Below are 18805 nucleotides of genomic sequence, written 5' to 3'. Positions count from 1 at the left end.
TTCCACCAGTTGGGAACTAAACATTCCAATAAGAGCTTGCAGGAGCTGTCCTCATTCAAACCACCACAGGTATGGGGAAGATATAACAAGGGAACATGCAATCAGTTCCCATGACGTCGTTTGACTCTCGGCATTCATTTCCCCCCATTGACCTCAGTTTTAACTGTAAACCAAAGATTTAAGGACCTCTCCAAAGTAAAGCCATATCTGCATGTGTGTCACAATATTTAATGAGTAATAAATTAATGCTCGCCAAATGAGACGAGCGTTGGTACGGTCACCACAGAGCAGCAGCAGAACAGCACCACAGAAAGCCAGGCCCACTCTGTGCCTGCTCCTATGCACTCACCTTCCTTCTCACCAAGCCACCCTGCTTCAGAGCCTACTGTTCATCATGACGGAAGCGTTTCTTTCTTTTCGTCCTCAGGCTTTTTTAAAGGCTATTTTAAAGTATGTGCATGTACTGTGTCTGTGTGTACGCATGCATACATAGTGCAGGTGCGTGCAGATGTCAGAGGAGTCAGATCTCCCTGGATCTGGGTTACAGACAATTGTGAGATGCCTGCTGTGGATGCTGGGAAGCAAACTCCATTCCTCTTGAAGAGCAGCATGATTCAACTGAACCATCTCCCTGCCCCAAGCTACTTTGTTTCTGAGTTAAATCATCATTCTGATACTTTCTTGCATCTTATGATTTAACAAGGCCCCCTGCTTGTTATATATATTCACCAATGTGCGTGTGTGTGTGTGTGTGTGTGTGTGTGTGTGTGTGTGTGTGTGTGTGTGTAAATGTGGAGACCAGAGGTTGATGTTAGGTGTTTTCTTTACAACTCTCAATCTTATTTATTTGGTTTTTTTTGGGGGGGGGAACAGGGTTTTTCTGTACACCCTGGCTTTCTTGGAACTCTCTCTGTAGACCAGACTAACCTTGAACTCATAGAGATCCAACTGCCTCTGCATCCTAAGTGCTGGCACTAAAGGTGTGTACCAGTATGTTAAACTCCATTGCCCACCAGCACAAGACTTCCAAAGTGCCTAGCTTTTTTTGTGGGGTGGGGGTCCAAACTCAGGCCACCGTGAAAGCACTTTATTGATTGAGCCACCTCCCTGACTCACTATTCTTGTGAGCTTTTGGTAGGTTTTGTTTTAGTTGGATTTGGCAAAATAAGCAAACAAAACAAACAAACAAACAACTCTGCATGCCATCTCTGCATTTGATCATCGCTGCAGGTGGGGACTGAATCTCATTTGATCGTTGATATGGGTGGGGACTTGTGCCACATGATGCCGTCCTACCCTTTCTGTTACCTGGCTCACTTGCTTTCTGTTAGTCACTCTGTGGAAATCACCCGTGTTTTTACCCCTAGCTAGTACAGCAGCTTTTGAAAGTCCACTTCTTATCCCAAATGCATGATCAGTGTGGCAATGTCACAGAGCATGGGCATCGGTCCAAGAAATAGGATGTGGGGCCAGCAGCCATGTGATGGGGAGGCTTCTGCTGTCTACAGCCACAGACGCCCAGAACAAAGGATGAAGGGACTGATTGGCTCTAAAAAGTGTCTAGAACAAACAATGTCTCGCAGAGTAGCCATGATGGTTCACGGATCAGAACCCCTAAGAAAACATGATGGAATCAAGTATACTCTGAAGTCTGAGAAGGCAGGACTAGGAAGGTTTTTAAGTAGTTTTAAGATACTATGAGTGTTGTTATAGTCTTTAAGGATAAGAAAGACTAGTAATCCAAAGTGAGATAATATCTCTCACCCATGCAAATGTCACTGAATCACAGCTCTTCAAGTACTGCCTACCCCACCAGAAGTGGTAGATATAGAAAAGAGAGCTTTAGCAAAAAGAATATTAATTAACCAGAACCCAAACAAACAAACAAAAAACAGAGGGGACTCCTTGGGTTCATGGAGTACCAGCCCCGTAGTAGGCTAGCACAAGCCCAGTAGTTGGCTAGTAAGAATTTATAAGTCACCCATTAACTTACACAGTGATGTTTGCTTCAAAAGACTGCCCCAATTTCAAATATCTATTGTGACAGGTTTGGCATGGTTTTGTTTTGGTTGGTTGTTTTGAAGCAAGGTCTCATGTAGCCCAGGCTTGCCTCTAGCTCATTAGGTATCAGAGGCAATCTTACCATTCTAGTTTCCATTTACAGGTTTGCTGGGTTTGTGCAGTTCTAGGGCTCTAAGCAAATGCATCCAGATGAACACTTAGCCAAGCGAGTTGCAGACCCCAGCCTGGTGTTTAATAGGTTCTTAAAACAGTTTTCTTTCAAAGTTGTACTTATTATTTTCATTGTTTGAACTTTTGAACGTGGTGTATACAATGTGTTTTGATCAGATCCACCTCTCCATTCTCTCTTCAACCCCTCTTCATCCTCACCCCCAACTTTTCCCTCCCAACTTCTGGGTTTGTTTTGTTTTCCCCCACAGAATCCATTCAGTGCTGTCCATACGTTCTCAGGTGTGAAACCTCTTAAGGTCTGAATCCCTGGAAATGACTGACCCTCCCTCCCCTAAAAAGCCACCAACAGTCAATAGCTTCTCAAACCAGGGTGAGACATCTTGAGCCCCCTCCCCCTTCCATGCTGGGATTTCAGCTAGTTTGATCTTTAAGGACAACATAAAATATGGTGGGCTCCTTAATCTCAGCATCTCAGTCAGTCAGACTTGCTTGGAACACTTGAACACTTCAGGGTTTATCTTCTTATAAAAGACTTAAGCAAAGCTGGCGAGCACTGTGACTTACAGCGTGTATCATCAATGTAGCTCCTATCAACTAAGCGGGCTTCTCTCATGCAGAATGATGATTGTCCCAAGATCTAAGAGTAAACTCTGCAACCCACATCCACAGGGTAGACATTATGGTGAGAGGACTTGGTGGGAAAGGGGTGGCCCTGGAAAAGCTGCCATCTTTCTTGAGAGTTCAGTTCATATGTGCACACATCATACCACCAAGCAAAGGCTGCAGTCCATGCACTTTCTAAAACAACAACAATGAAACAAACAAACAAAAACAACAACAACAATGAAACAAACAAACAAAAAAAAACAACAACAATGAAACATTGTTACCTTTCTTTCATCTATCCTTAGAGCAAGGCATAGAAACTCAGAGACGCTGGCAAATTGCTCAGCTTCTTTCACACTGAGCTGGGTTTCTAGCACAGGCCTATACACTTCCCTAAACCCAGAACTTCAGCCTTCTGCCATCTCTACTACCTACTCTCAGGCTTCCCAGTGGGACCTGAGCTGTGAACTGTTCTCTGCCAGCCATCTAGCGGGTAGGACTGAGCCAGGGCCAATCAGCATAGACCTTGGCCTCATTAGCATAGGGCTTAATCGCCTCAGGTAGCCAATTACACTTTTATTATATGCAGCTGTTACATTTGGACTTCTCAAGTTACCCATAGCTAAACAAGGGTCAGAAAGTGATGGCAGCAACTGCAATCGTGTGGCTAACTTGCTTCAAGTTCAAGGGTGGAAACAAAGTGTGGACTGACTCTTCAACCTTAGAACAAAAATCAGCTTTCAGTTGCTAGCACTGTTCAAACCAGGGAATGTTTTTTTCTGGAGGACAGCACTTAGTGCTGGAGTCTGACAGGAGGGGAATGCCCTGGATGGAACCCTGAGCCTCCTGCTTTCCTATAAAACCTTGTGTTTATCAACGTGTCTATTTTCCTTCTATCTTAGCATCTATCTGACCTACATCTTCTTAATCTAATTCAGTTATCTAGTCTATCATTTACTTAGCTATTATGTATCTATTAACCTAACCTCTATCGATCTATTTATCTATCTATCCATTCATCATGCAATCTATCATATAGCTATCAATCTAATGTTTTATTCATTTAATCTATCCCTTATTAATCTAGTCTATCTATTTTATTATCTACCTATCATCTATCTAATCTATCGTCTATTAATCTAATCTAGTTATCTACTCTATCACATACCTATCTAATGTCATGTATCTATTAATCTAATTAGCTATTCTATTACTATCTTTCTATCATCTATTTAATTTATCATCTAGCTACCTAGTGATCTAATATAATCATTATCTAGCTAATATATTGTCTGTTAATATGGTCTTATCTGTCTACTCTGCAATTTATTTTGGTCAAATCCATCCCTGTTCCTTCCCTTATAACCCTTCTCCCATATTCTATCAATATAACCTATCATTTATCTATCTGTGTGCCTATCTAATTCACATATGTATTTAAAAAGAGAGAAAGACCAGGGTCTAACGGAAAGTTCTGAGACCTTAAGGGGCCTAAATTTTAGGGTCAGATATCCAGCAACACAGTATTACAAAACCTTTTAGTTTTGCTATTCAGTAGCACCAAACAAAATAAAAACTAAAGCAACTACAAACAAATTCTATCTAGCTGATTTAAACGAAAGGACCCATGCTGCTTGAGCAGACCCTTTCCCCGACCACAGTGAGACTCCTCTTGATTCAAAATCGAGTTTCTGGGCTATTTCTCAGAGAATGAAATAACAAAACACAAGATAGCAGATTTTTTTAAAAAAATTGTCACCAGGTATCCCTGTTGGGTGTCCAAGTGACAAGGGTCAGAAACTCAGCCGGTAACTCTGCTTAAGCAGAAGCAGAACAACCCCCCCTGCCTGGGAGGCCAAACAGAGCATTGTTTTAGTTCTGTGGGAGATAATGACGAAGGAATAGAACGTTGTCCCGGGTAATGGTCTCCTGCTGGTAGGGAAATGCTGAGGCAAAAACAAACAGGGGCTCAACCTTCTTTTGGAAGCAAAAGCAAAAGATCTTTCTCACCCTAGCAGCTTCCTTTCTGTTATAGGTGTCTTGCTCTGGAGGCGCTCAAAGCTGGGGTGTCCTGAGCCCCAAAGTTGCAAACTCAGAGAGCTGCTTTGGAACCGCTGGCTTGTGAGTTAAGCTTGGGGACCATTTTGAATTTCAGCAGCTTTCCACAAAAACACAATTGCAGCCTCAAGCTTTGGTCTCAGCTAGAGCTTTCTTCTGCCACAACCCACCCATTTTACATCGCCAGTGAGGCTCACCTGCTCTTTACCGCCTGCATTTGTACAGCAGGAAAACCTGGATTTTACAGATTCTTGGAGAATGAAACCAGCAAGTCCTTCCAATCAGCAAACCAGAGCCTGTTTTCTCTTTCCCCTGGACCTCAGAAGAAAACTTGAATCAGATAAAAAGTGAGAAGAACTTATTTTAAATCCAGATCTGTGGGCGGAGTCACAGATTTGTTTTAAACCAACATTTATTAAGACAAAACGGAATAAAAATTCAGGGCCAAACTGATGCTTCAGTCCTCCGCAGCTTTTGAAGATGATCCAGAGTAACCTACCACATAGACAGAAAGGAGTCCGAACAAGGGCTGGCAGTGTTCTTTCAGGACTGGGTAGAAACAGATCACCCAAAAGTTCAGGTCCAATTTAGTTTTGCAGTTAACGAGACATTAGTCAAGTTTGTGTGTTTCCTCCTTGGGAGAACATTTTCGAATGACCTCAAACACATAGGAAGTGGTTTTAAATAGCAGCAACATTCTGTGTGGGCTACTGACTAACTTGCTTAAAATCCTCTCTGCCCGAGCATTTAGTTTTTTAGTAACTGCTCTGTCCCCTTGCATTTCTGAGTCTGTCTCCTTGGGGACTGTGGTCAGATATGGGGATGTTAAGTTGTGCTTCACAGAGCACTCACCACCATATATTGCACTTTGCCATCTCCCTTAAGGTCAGATTGTCTGCAAAGGATGGTGGAGGGAGGGTGGTTCAAGGCTGAGGCTGGCCATACAGCCCCTTGGATGGTTTATAAGCTTCAGGCCCTCAGTGGAGCAGCAACTTGGCCTGGGACACTCACTGGAGGTTGACAATTTACATTTTTATTACAATAATTATTTTGAAATTTTTGATGTAAAACACTTACTTGAAAAAAAACCAAACAAATCCCCAGTTGTCAGACGAAAATGATGTTGTTGTTGGGTTTTTTTCTTTTAATACCTGTATTTATTATTCTGAAAATCCACCCTCCCTCCCTTTCTGGACCGACTTAATGGTTCTTTGGCTAAAAGCTACATTGTAGGTGAACAGCTTTGGAGATTTGGTCCGTAATGGACATTGCTGTCATAGAAATCCTTAGTGGTTGACAGGAAGAAAAAAAAAAAAAGCTAACCGGGGAGCACATTTGCGGATGAAGTTAAGGCAGAAAAAGTATTAATGTTTTAGGGCAAGGAACCTTAATTGGAAAGGCCAGCGGCTGAACTGGGAAAACAGTAGAATGAAAGTAAAGCAATGTGGGTTTCAGCGTTGGTTCAAATGGTTACTGAAAACCCGGGAAGAATCAAAGCAAATAAACCCTTACAAAGAGTTCCAAATGCTGAAGCAGTCGTCCTTGGTGAGCACTTGGTGCCCCGAGCTGGAAAAACCCTGGACCAACAAATGTGAAGGAACACACGACTTTGAGCAATGCTGATACCAACGCCCCTTTTTCTCAGTCTAAGTGGATTTTTCTGCCAAGACGATGAACAGCTTTGGATTTTGTCTCCCACCTCCATGATCCTGACCAAGAGATTTTACAACCTCCTTAGGATACTCAGAATATGGGCTGGGGTCTCAACCTTCCAAATCCCAGCCATCCAAACACGCTAGGGGTGCCTGAACCAGTGTTAATTCAGTATGTGTCTTAAAGCAGACTTCTTCAGGAATGCACCCCAGTGCACACACACACACACACACACACACACACACACACACACACACACACACACACACACACACACACACACACACACACACTCCTGCCTACACCAGAGTAAGGTATGGGCACACAGGGAGAAATGCCGTTCTAAGAATTCTGCAGTAAAAATTGATGTCTGTGATTTTAACCTCTCTTTTTATTTTTAAAAGAAGTCTTAGAAACATACAAATAATGTGAAATTTCTGCAAGAAAAAGTTCATGGGAACCACGTTCAAGTAGCAGCAAAAGTCTATTTGTAAAGGTTAGGAAGTGCACAACTTCAGAGACTGTTTTTTTTTTTTTTCTTAAAAAAAAAAAAAAGAACAAAATTTCAATCACTTTAATACACACTTTAAGGGTGATTTATGATAACTGTAGCCTGCAGTGACTAAGGCTATACTGAACGTTCAGAGCTGAAACATTCAGTCTGTTGTATTCAAGGAAAGTCCTCTCTACAATTTTGAAAAAAATATTAAAAAACGCGGAAGCAATTGTCAAATCTCTTTCACCTGTGCAATATCCCTTTTTTTTTGTTGTTGTTGTTGATAAATCTGTAGCTAGGGTTACAGATGTCTGCAAACAGTTTCATTTTTGATGGTTCGGTGGCTGTAATTCCAGGCTGCTATTTCACTGTATTGAAAGACACGTGGTTATCTTTGCCCCTTTCTTCTTCCTGACGCTTAAACCAGTCTTCCAAAAAAACACATCAAGAAATCAAATAATCAGGGAAAACAAGAGGTAGCGTTTGTCTTCTTAAGGCTGAAATCCTCCACATAAATAAAAGGACATTTCTGACGGCTGGGGGTTACCTCCTAGATTCTGGTCTTGCATCTGTGAAATGGGCTTGGGCTGGGGGCTTCGCGGCAGGACAGTGTCCCCAGGTATCAACAACCCAGTGTCTCCTGACTTTCGGGTGTTTGCAAGTTCTCGGGCCTTTGGGGCGGGGTGGGGTTGGGGTGGGGAGAAGCAGGTCCAAACCTTTCCCGAGTCAATTTGCCTTCTAGAAGCCACAGGAGACACACACACATGGTCTGAGTGAGGGTACTGGCATTTTGGTTTATTGCCTGTATAAAGGTTTTGGGAGGTCATCTCAGATTTAAACTAAAGAGCGGGGGCGTGAAAGACAAAGTGGAGGAGGAGAGTGTCCCTCCGGGAAGGGTGTGAGAGAGGGGAACCGCAGGGTTAGCACCAAAAGAAGGAAAGAAAATGACCCAGATAGGAATCGTGCGGCTGGAAAAACTAGGGGAGGAAAAGAGCGGAAGGGTTGTGCCAGCAGGAACCCGAGCCGCGGGGCTTATAGATGGACTGGGCCTGAAACTCGGCAACTTCCTCCGGGCCCTGCTTTCGGGTGTCCCGGGTCAGGGGAGGTAAGAGCCTGCCGGGACTCAGATAGGGACAGAGCAGAGAAGGTCGAAGCCCGAGGCGAGGCTCGTCCGGGACAGGTCAGGTTGGACACACACGTCCTGCAATAGCGTTTGCGGGGAAGGGGTAATGCGGGGAGAGGGAGCAGCAGCACCACCCAAAACCTCGCGAAGTCCCCGGGGTCCGACTGGAAAGCTGAGGGCCGGGTACGGCTCTGCGCTCGGCACGAGTCAGCGGCACACCCATAAGGGCCAGGAGGTTTTTCCTTGTCTCTCAGGCGACGACCTCCTGGAGATAGGCGAGGAGCTGGTGACCCGCGCACCGACAAGATCTCGGTGTTCTGCTGGCCTGGGAACCTTACCTCGGCGACTGGCCCAGCCTCAGGACTCAAGTCTAGATGAGCCTTCAAGTCTTTCTCTCCCAATACAGGGACCTCAAACTCCCCGAACTCCGGAGATAAAGCAAAAAGGCTCTACCTACGCGTTCCCGCGCCGGAGAGTCCCTGGGGGCGCTCTCTAGGCCCTAGGGGCGAGGGTTACCTCCCCAGCACCTTGCGAGGGTGGGTACCAGTCTGGGCCCCTTAACACCGCCACTGCTACTTGTAATTTCTTCGCTTTGCCCCTCCCTTTGGAGAAAGGGGCAGCTTCACCCAAAGGTAGCGCTGGGTGAGCCATGGCGGCTAAGCGCTAGAGAGGGTCTTCTGCCTCAAAGGAACTTCGCAACGCCAAAATACTTCCAGGCCTACATCTATTTAAAAAACAACACAACACAACACAACACCACAACACACACACACACACAAATTGATTGATTTGACTCTCTCTCTCTCTCTCTCTCTCTCTCTCTCTCTCTCTCTCTCTCTCTCTCCATATTGACACATTGATGGTCCCTCAGTGCAGAGGGGAAAGGGTTTTTCTGGGTTGGTATCTAGTTTGCCTCGTCTCATCCTCCCCGGGTCCAAGAGGAGCCAAATGAAATGTGTTTTCTGTGAACTCTTGCAATAAAACTCAATGCTCCTGTCTGGACGGTTCAGGTCCAAGGAGGCGGCTGTGGCAGATTCTGCCAAGGACTAAAGAGGGGACATTATCTACATGAGGCACTGTCCACTACTGCTCACAAGCACAGTAGCACAGTGGTGTCCCGCTCTGCCCCCAGCTACTTGCACGCTTTCTCCGAAGATGATGGCAACAACATCGTGACAAGAACCAGGAAACAAACAGCTCTTGCGTAGTCATTTGTGCCAACCTGTATTTGGAGGTGAGACATACACAACCCTTTCCGCTCCACTTTTAATTTTTGTCAGAGGAGGTCAGAATTGGCCGATTTTTAAAAAATCTGTACTATTTACAGATTTTCGAATGTTCCCGCAGAAACTATTTTTATCAGACCAATGGTTGTGACAGGGTTAGGAAACCAGTTTAAACTGTTTATCGGCCACAAAAAGGGCCCCAGATCAACACCTCTCATTGTAAGGCTGTAAAAGCTGCGCTGTACATCAGGATGAAAATAGACAGCGACAAACCATTACCTTGACTCCCCGCGATAAAGACAACCTTAAGAGGGGCTATTGACGGTTTCAGATTACATCACGGCAGTTTGTTGGTTCTTCCTCTGAGCTCATGGAATACCATTTTAGAAATGTGGATTCTTCAAAGAGCAGTCTCAGCATTCACACACGGACAGGCAGCTACCCTTTGATTTTATTTATTGCAAAGTGGAGGTGAAGGGAGGAAAACAAAACAAACAGCCAGAATAAAAAGTTAAAAAAGAATCATGCGAGGTTTATATTTCCCAAGCGTTCTGTGCTCCTTTTTTTCTTTTCCTTTCTTTCTTTCTTTCTTTCTTTCTTTCTTTCTTTCTTTCTTTCTTTCTTTCTTTCTCTCTTTCTTTCTTTCTTTCTTTTTTTCTGGGATGGCAGGACTTGGAATGGAGATTTCAGCCCCTTTGGGAGGAAAACCCCTATGCATCACCAGGTCCCGTCTGCCCTCTGCTTCTGAAGATTCCTTTCTGTGCTCAAACTCTTGGGCTAAAATTTGGGAAAGAAGGTTTCTCAAAAACAATTCCAGGGCCAGGGTCACCCTCAAACTCCATTTGTCTTTTTGGGGGAATCTCTCAGTTGGCTGATGGTGGACCTGTGCTTTCCACCCGAAAATTTCTCAGACAGAGCTTGTACATTGGTAAAAGCCACCGAAAGCAGGTGGTCCACCCTGCCCCTTTACTCTCAAAAGTGGTCTCTGGTTTCTGCATTTTCAGGAGGCTCAAAAAAAGAAAGTCCCTCTCCACCACCATCCCTGAAGTCACTCTACTGTTCTCTTGCAAGGCCTATAAGAAACGGAGTATCCTGTCACCTCAGTTTGTGCTTCTCTAGGGGCCAAGTTAGTGGTGGAAATCCACTCGATGTCTGCTATTTTTATCCACCAAAGACAGCCAAGCTGAGTTCTTCGAGCGATCAGAGAGAGGGACCATGGCGGGTTCTGTGCCTGTGCTGAGGCGAATAGGGCTGTTGGGGTCAGGAGAGCTCTGGGAGGACCTCTGCGGCTTCGTTGAGAGAGTGGCTTAGTGGTGGTGGTAGCCTGGGCTCTGCATTCGCTGCGCAGCACTGCCCCCTGGCATCTGGCGCCCAAACTCAGCCTCGGGGCCTCTTTCTTGCCCACTGGATGAACTCAGCCTAATCCTTTCCAGATCACATCCCTAAGCCATTTCAGAGGCTTGAAGAAGGTCCCCAACTCTTCTTCAGAGCCTCAGTTCTATCCTCCCCTAACGGATCCAGGATCCAGGCTGTGCCATGAGCTGGAGATGAGGGACTGCAGGGAAACAATGATCACCATCCAGGAGGGGACAGAAGCACAGGTTCCTGGTGACCCAGTCAAAATGTGCCTGACTGAGGACAAACTTGGTTGGAGCTCAGACATCTCTCTGGAAGTTTCCTGTCCTCCCCTCTACCTAACCACACAGTAGGTCTGCCGCTGGCTTCTTGGAAGTGCCAGGTGGGAGGATCTTTGTCTGCTTTGTCTAACCTCCTAAAAAGTGCAGCCCTACTGGATAGTTTGCTTGCTCCAAAGCTCTGAGACTGACCCAGATAGAGGAGAGTGTGTTGAGACCAGGAGAGACAGGTTGGCTGTGGGTAAGTCACTTCGCCTTCCTGTGTACGGGTTTCCTTGTGTGGTTTTCTACAGTGGCGATGAAGATTAATTGATATAATATCCTTTTTAAAGAGATTTATTTTATGTATGTGAATACAGCGTCGCTGCCTTCAGACACACCAGAAGAGGGCGTTGGACCCCATTACAGATGGCTGTGAGTCAGTATGTGGTTGCTGGGAATTGAACTCAGGACCTCTGGATGAGCAGTCAGTGCTCTTAACCACTCAGTCATCTCTCCAGCCCCCAAGGCTTTTGTTTTTCGTTTTGTTTTTAAGATATGTTTTTAACTCATGTGTAGATATGGGTGCATAAGCGTGCAGATGAGTATGACATGCCCAGGAAGCCAAGAAGAGGGTATCGGATCTCCTGAAGTGGAATTAAAGGCAGCCATGAGTCCCTTGATGCGAGTTCCAGGAGCCAAACTCAGATTCCCTGCAAGAGCAGTACATGCTCCTAAGCTCCGAATCACCTTTTCAGGCGTTCCAGTTTTTAAAATTTCGTGTTATACAACGAGCGACAAGCTCAGCAAACAGAGTAATTTCTCCAGATTACACAGCTAGCACACACTGGAGGATGGCCTGAAACCCGCCTCTGTTTGAAAGACCAAAGCTTGGAGGAGCCACCAAATTGTGTAACAGTTAAAGTGGCCAGCGTTTTCTGTTTTCCACCTGTTCTACTTTGTTGAAACCGCGGAGGCGGAAACCTCCAGCTGTGGAACTACCAGGGGTGTTTTGAAGCCCTCTTGCTGAAACCCCTTCTCTGGTCCCCATAGTGTACTTAGGTTACCCTGACTAATCTGAGCATCACATGCAAGGAACCCCTACTTTATCCTCTGCAGAGGCTGCCCCTGCGCCGGTCATGGAGGAAGTCCGTTGAGTCCCCTGGAAGGCCGTAGAGGTGGAGAGGGGACTTGAAGAGGGACACCTCCAGACTCTACTTGGACTCTCACAGCATAAAGCCCGACCATCTCCTATCATAGACCGAGGCCTAGGTCACTGTGGTAAGATACCATCACCAAGTAGGGTTGGTGGGGGTCCCCCTGCAGTTGGCTCCCTATGGTTACCTCTGGGTTCCTCAGCAGGCCGGTGTAAACCCAGGAGCCAGGCCCTGCCCCAACACAGCCGTCTCTCCAGGCACTATCCACACTGTGGGTCGACTTAGAACCTAAGGACCAAACACTTGGCCCTAACTCTGATCCAAGACATAGCCACCATGGATCTAGGGGTAAACATCTGGATGGACACAGAGCTGTCTAGGCTTAATCGGCAGAACGTGCAAGGGACTTAGCGACCCCTGGTGGCTGGATTTAGACTCACACCTCTTTTTGCCGTCTTTACCACCAGCCTGGCTCTCCAGAGACCTCCCTATAACTTCTCCATTTGTTTGGAGATTCGAGGTAAATGTCAGTCTGAGAACAGGAACACGCGCTGCACATGTACAAACATACACAAACACACACTTCTCTTTCCAAAACCCTTCTCCCAAGTCAGAAATAAAGGAGAAATGTTTGCATCTACCTGGATTATTAAAGAGACGGTGTCACTCCCACCCACTGGTCCACCTGTACGTCTCAGGCCTGAATTATGAAATGTGGAGGCAACTTTGATGCAAACCATTCTGGCATGCAGTGTTCCCAGATGCCTAAGGCTACATATATACCGCTGTTTATGCTCTGAAAACCCCTTCAGAGAGATAGGGTTCCTCCAAACCAAAATCAAGGGGAAAATTGTACTGAGGGTGTTTGCAACTAGGAAACAGCAGGGACACCCATCTAGCCTGCCTACTGGGTCTACTCCAGCCTTGTACAGCAGGGCACAGCTACCTTGTTCTCTACCTCCACTAGGATGGTACCATGTCCTCCATTTTTCTCACTTTTCGCAGGGAGGGCAGAGGCTTGGTCACTTGTCTGCTACACAGTTAGAAAGTCAGGGGCCAGGGTCCACTGCAGTATTGAGGACATAATGACTGTGAGGACTGTCCTGGGGAACACATGACCTTGAAATCTGATGCAGTGGCCCAACCGGGTAAAGCACACTTCTGGTTTTACTTCTTGTGTTTCACATTCTCAAAGCAGACCCTCAATCATCTACCTGTGGAGATGAACTTCTCGGAGAGCTGGGGGTAAAGAAATAGATCACAGAGCCTAGCCCAGCACTTGTTTTAGTAAACGTCCTATGGGTAGATTCAAATGTTACCAAAAGACAAAACAGGATTATAACGAGCTCCTGGGTGTCAAATAACAAAATCATAGCCAATCTGTTCCCAAGAGACAACCCCCTCACCAAAATTTTAGTACCACCTGTTGTACAGTAGTTTCCTGATTTGCTCCGTACAACCTGGAGGGAAGCTCATTAGGATTCCTGATGTTCTAAAAGAGGTTCCTTAAGACTAAGGGTAGAAACAACTCAGAAGCTCCAGGAAGTCCCTGAAACCGACCAGACGCACTAGCTCCTCTCTACCAAGCTTATATAAGCAGGAAGGACTGCTGAGAGACATTCTAAGGCAAGAAGAACTGCCTGCAAGAGGCTTGAACTAGATACACTGCCTAGAAAAGGCAGAGATCAGATAAGCTGCCAGGAAGAGATATCCTCTAATCTGTTGAACTACTTGCCCACTATACAGTGTGCTCCAGGCTTCCAGTTTTCATGAGCTGTCACACACACTGGGTGGGCTTAGATGATGGTAGCTAGCTGTCTTTAAGTCATTTGTGCTCCTGCAAGCAACCCTTTGCCCATATTCCTGCAAGTAACCCCAATAGAATGCATGGGTTCACCAAGTTTGGACTTTGGTGGTATCCACACTTCAGTCTGTCATGGGTTCCCTATGTGAGGGAAGTAGGTACTTGTTCATGTCCTCTCCAGGGATAGTGCAAACACCAAGAACACAACCTCAGAACCGAGAAGGTATGCATTAGCATCATGGAGGTCTACCCAGTTCACTAAGACTTTGTCTGTACCCAGATTCCTGGAGGATCCTTTGTTTTTTTTTTTTTTTTTTTTTAATGAGACTTAAGCTGGAGGCTTGAATTCTCTCACTTAGCTGGATGACTTGGGCATGGTATTCATATGCCTCTCTGAGTACTAATGTTACTTCATGTGGTTGCCATGAAGATGAAAATTCTTCCTGCAGAATTTAGCCTAGGCCAACGAAGAGGTATCTTGACTATTTCTCCCAGGACTGGAATTCAGTGAAGTGTTTAAATAAATTGTGAAGATTTAAAAGCTGGGTTTGAGTTATTTCTTTTGAGTTTCAGATTAGTTCTAGGAGAAGACAAGAACCAGGGAAAGTTTTTGCCCACCTTTTGCAGTGTTGGGGGCCAAACTTAGGGCTTCATGTCTCCTTGGCCACCATCTATTACTAAGAAATAGTCCTGGCCGTGTGTGTGGTCAGCTTTCAATCCTCACTCCGTGGTGCCTTTAGCATATGGTGGAAGCTGAAGACAGCCAGAATGAAACAAAGTCACTTTTAGGACACCATGTTTCTCCAAGGATACGCCTGGCTCTTGGTTTCTCTGTGCTTGTCAAGGGTCAGGTCTACATTCCTGCATCGAATGAAGGACTCACACAGAAAACAGTGCCGATGGAGGTTGACATCACTGGGTCACATGGTCTTTGCGGGGACCCTCTGCCTGCAGCAGCTATGACTTTCACTTGATTCATTGCTCACTGGCTTTGAATGGATCGCATTCCCACATCACGCAGGACTTGCCACTGCCTTTCTGCCTCTGTAAGCTGCATGGGGCCAAAGGCCACGGCTGCTTTCTCATGGGTGTATTCTCAGCCCATCGCACAATGAAGAATTGTCGAATGGTTTATTTTTTACTGGAAGCTGGATTTAGAAACTAGTTTAACCCTCACTTCACCCTAACCAGTAGTCCTTGCAAAGAATTCACAATGCATCATTTCAATGTGTTGTGTGTGAAATTGACCTCCGTGTGCCCCGCCGGATGAGCTGTTCTAGGGGTGATGGGACAGAAGGGCTCAGATCAAGTTGGATCACTGGATGCTTAGATTGTATGGTGCAGTGAATAAATTTAAAGCACAATAAGATACAAGAGGAAAGAGACAGGACCTACGTTTTGGGTTAGCAATACTTGGTTCTCTCTCCCTTCTTCCTCCTCCCCTCCCCCTCCCCCCCGCTCCCTTTCTTGACCTCTCACTCTCTCTCCTACCTTGGTCTCCACCTCAGTCTCTAGCACTGTGATTATTATCATCTTGATGGGATTCAGGATTATGGAGGAAACAGCCATGGGCAAGTCCGTGAGGGGTTGTCTACATCAGGTTAATTAAGGTGGTGGTGTCTTTCCTTGGACTGGGGTTACAGACTGAATGAAAAGGAGGCTCAAGGTGAAAACCCCCACCCATCACTGTGTGCTTTCTGACTGTGGGTGCCATGTGACCAGCTGCCTTGAGCTCCTGCCACCATGCTGGACCCTAAGACTATGAGCCATTATAAACTTGTCTGTGAATTACGTTTGTCGGGATATTTTGCCAAAGCAACAGAGCGAATCTAGACGTGAATTATCTCCAATCCCTGCCATGTCTCTTTCCACATTGATTTCCCCCTTAGTGATGTGATGACTGTAAAAGCCGTATCTGAGGGAGAAGGAGAAGACGCAGTAGACAGAGGGATTCTGTGGCAACGGCACCTACTTTGCTTTAGAAATCTGCTCCCTTCTTTGGCGAAAGCACACCCGGGACTGGATACAAACAAGCTTCCTCTTGCTTTTGCTGTAGAATGTATCTGGGACCACAGAGGGCATCACCAAGTGACCGGCTCTCAGCCTAATGCAGATGTTTGCACCTTATAACACTGTCCCTTCCTCTTCCTGTACAAGTGAGTGTACTCTGGTCTATCCTACCACATATTCTGTTTATTTTGTCTGTCTTTCCCAGTGAGGTTCACTGTGTTTCCTGAGCTCTACTTTGACACACCCTGCGCATTTTCCTTATGTCTCATGACCTTCTGGCTTGCTTCCTGCTTTTATTGACTTCTGTATCATAATTAACTACTATCAAATACAACATTATGACATAATACATAATAAGACACCTCATGTGCACTGAGCATCGTGCTAAGCACTGACAGGTCCAACATGACTCCTCTGTAGACTTCTGTGTTGACAATGATGTCTACAGCTCCATATGGTGGCTGACTGGGGCAATTACAATGAAAGCTGTGGGATCTGGAGATCTTGGATGGTCAGAGGAGTGTCTTAAGAAGGTGTCAACTGGGGGTTGGGGAATTTGGCTCAGTGGTAGAGCGCTTGCCTAGCAAGCGCAAGGCCCTGGGTTCGATCCCCAGCTCCGGAAAAAAAAAATAGAAAAAAAAAAAAGAAGGTGTCAACTGCTCAGAGACCTGGAAGAGAGCTCCAGAAATTTCTCCTAAATAAACACTAAGATGAAGTAGACCTTTTTTTCTTTGCCACCCCTCAGTTCTGAGTCAAAGTCCACCTATTTCTCCTCCATCAGGTTAGAGAACACTCACCTGCTCTGGTCCTTCAAATGCGCAAACATGTTTTATACAACAACAACAGCGAAAACACACCTATTGGCAAAGGACCGTGTGCAACAGCATTTAGGCTTATAAACGCCTCTAACAGGGACCAACAGCCTATAATTAGAATTTAACAATTCAAGAGAGGAGTAATGTGCACCCTGCGGGACAGATTGGAGTCTTTTTTCTTTAGTTCTGCAGGTTCGGTGGGCAGATTGGCCCCCGACTTGCCTCCTACAATAACTGTCCTACTGAGGTAAACATGTCACAAACAAGAACAATGAGATCACCAATAATATAACACTAATACTATAAACAAAAGAAACACCACCTTTGGCTCCAGTGGAATGAGAGACACAGTGCAGACCCGCTCACAGAGCTTTTTAAAAAAAACACCTCACGGCCTATGCTCAACAGTTTCCAGGGGCAATTTTCTAAAAACCCAGGTATGGGGAGAAATCTTTTCCTGGAATGTGCTTGATTTTGCACTTTTGGATGGAGCTTACACAGAGACAATGAATGTCATACAGCCCTCAGACACAGCTTCATCAAAGCTGTCTTTCTAAAACCTCAAGCTTTTCAAACTGCTAAGGCTCTGGGATCACAGGCCACACATCCTTGATACCGCTATCTTTCTGTATTTTGTTGAAGAATGAATGTTAGGGTGTAGATGTTTGGGGATGGCATGTTTCAAGCCCTTGATCTTACAGATGAGGAATGAGTGCCCAGAAGAATCACCTCAGAGGCACTGTGAAAACACACACATTCTTACACAACCACACAGAAACAGACCTGGACATCAGCAAGAGACCTGGCTGCTTTCTGATGGGCTTTGCAGTTCATGACTGCCACTACTCTAAATGTGGGAGCACTGCCCTATGGAATGAGGCCCTGGACTGAATTAAGAGGGAGCTAAGCACAACACTCTGTGTGTGTATCTTGCCTGAGGATACAATGTGACTACCTTCCTCACACTCCTGCTGTCTTCCCCAGGCAGATGGACTGTGGGCAAAAATAAACCCTTCTTTCCATGAATTGTCTTGTCATGTATTTTGTTGCAGCAATGAGAAACAAAACAAATGCAACATTTGTAACTTGGGTAGGGATCGATTTGTCTCTACAAGAGCAAAGGCGGAATCTGGGATCAGCTTCTAGAGAGACTAAAACGAAGACTAAGTTCACTGTGGAAATGGTTGAGGGGCTTTATAACAGGAAAGCTGGTGTTGATTGCTTAGGACCTTGGAGCCCACCTAAGAACTGGTCCAGAGGAAAGAAGGCCTCAGTTGGATGATCCACTGACTTCAAGCTCAGCTGAGTATTGGCACTGATGGCAGCATGCATGCATCCATCCATCCATCTATCCACCCAGTCTCTGTCTTTTAACTCTCTCATGGTGACAAAACTGCTGCTCTAGGCTTGTGTCCTCCAAGGTGTAAGTCCTGAAATACAGCACTTGTTTCTGAACATTCCTAGGCGTCTCATGCTTCTGACTGTATTGAGCAGTTACATCTTATGTTCGTTAATCTGATTGTCAACTCAAAAATCTCTAAAGTCGCTTAAGAAACAAACTCTGGGTGTGCCTGTGAGGGTTTCCATATTGGCCTGTTAGGAAGACCTACCCTGATGCAAGTGGCTTGATTCCAATTCCTTAGGCTTCAGTCCTGGAATGAATAAAGGCAAGAGGAGCTGAGCACCAGTACTCCTCCTCCTCCTCCTCCTCCTCCTCCTCCTCCTCCTCCTCCTCCTCCTCCCCCTCCTCCTCCTTCCTCCCTCTCTCCCTCCCTCCCTTCCTCCTCTCTCCCTCCCTCCCTCCTTCCCTCTCCCACCTCTCCTTCCCAACTGTAGGAGCACTGTGACCTTATAACCTTATATTTGCCAAAGACAACACTCAAGATGACTCAGAATATTGCTTAGAGTTCTCCAACCAGATGCAGCTCCTCAACATAAAGTTCCAGAATATAGATACTTACCTAGATATCCTCAGAGCCCAAGTTCAGCCCTGTAGTCAGTCTGGAGTGTCCCAGCCTGGTGGTGCCCTTAGCTTGTGAACTTACTGGTTT

This window comes from Rattus rattus, chromosome 2 (genome assembly GCF_011064425.1).
Source record: "Rattus rattus isolate New Zealand chromosome 2, Rrattus_CSIRO_v1, whole genome shotgun sequence".
NCBI lineage: Eukaryota > Metazoa > Chordata > Mammalia > Rodentia > Muridae > Rattus > Rattus rattus.
Note: the sequence above shows the minus strand (reverse complement) of the source record.